This window comes from Lathamus discolor, chromosome 5, assembly GCF_037157495.1.
Source record: "Lathamus discolor isolate bLatDis1 chromosome 5, bLatDis1.hap1, whole genome shotgun sequence".
Classification (NCBI taxonomy): Eukaryota; Metazoa; Chordata; class Aves; order Psittaciformes; family Psittacidae; genus Lathamus; species Lathamus discolor.
This window is the reverse complement of record NC_088888.1, coordinates 97,648,353-97,649,665: the sequence shown is the minus strand read 5'-3', so window position 1 is coordinate 97,649,665 and position 1,313 is coordinate 97,648,353.

Genomic DNA, 1,313 nt, shown 5'->3' with positions numbered 1-1,313 from the left:
TCTAATTTCATAAAGATACTCCAGTAAGTTCTTTTGATGTCCTTATCCCTTGAGAAAACATTTACATTTTGTGGACATTTCATTATGTCTGACGTCTTCAAGTACTTCATGTTCAGGAAAGGAAAATCCGTATTGAATATGCAACAACAAAATCAGAATGGAATATACAGCTTTTTTGACTGGCTAGGTCTCATGCATAGAAAGTCCATGTATTTGTAAAGCTCCTTCAGGGTAGATACCATGTTCTTCAAGCACTCTTGTAGAACTCTGATGTCTTGCTGGAACTCTAGATCCAGACAAGTCAAGGAAACTCTGTTAATCGCCCACTAAACCCAGAAATGTTCTCCATAGATCCAAAGGGTTCAAGAAAATCTAAAGCTGAAGTTTGTGCTTGAAAAATGATTCTGTGTCCCTTTGCCAGCGGTACTATTGTGGTGAAGGGTTCTTTACAGTTACCTCAAAATGTTCTTTTGTCCATCTATTTCTTCAAGAATTGAATGTGGGTTGATGAGAGTTGTTTTATGTGATCTTTTTTCCTTCTTTTTTTAGAGCAGCATCACCCTGCATATGTGTTTCAATGTGCTTTAGAAAACTTTATTAACGACTTCTTGAGATGAACTCATAATTCAGATGGCAGGAGTTACACTGGCAAAAAGCAAGTTCTGCCAAGATCAAATCATATGCAGCTGGTTTTGATGTGTACACACCACCCTCTTTTCCATTTTGCGTGGCTGACCTTGAGTCTGATTGTTGCTGACATGGTCACTTAGCAAAGAACTTGTAGCAGGTAGAATGAAAAGGCTTACTCCAAGAGTGCTAAGGTAATTTAATAACATACAGTTTTAGTGAAGGAAAAAAAAGCAAAACAGTTGAATAGTTGCAGCAAATTTTCTCCTATTCATTTTAAGCTGCTGTGAACATTTGTATCTTTTTATATTCAGTATTCAAAGGGGAAATACTCTCAGTACCTTAGTTAAACACAGTAGCTGATTAAAATCACTATAGTAATAATTCCATGAAACTTCCTTGAAGTTCTTCTGTTTCAGCCAGTTGTCAGATATGCTTTTCCTATTTTGGGGTATAATTCGACAAATGTAACAAAAAGTACTTTAAACAAATGATCAACATTTCATATGGAAGGACACAGTATAGAAACCTATGTAAACAATGTTCTGACACTTCTGAGAGGGCAGAGCACTAGGCTTTTATCTTTTAAGTTTTTGATGTGAATTGTTCCTGACCTAAGTGATTATTCAAAATCTGGGACAGGGCCAGTTGTAGCTAGGATGAGAAACTGGTGATAGATGCTCTCC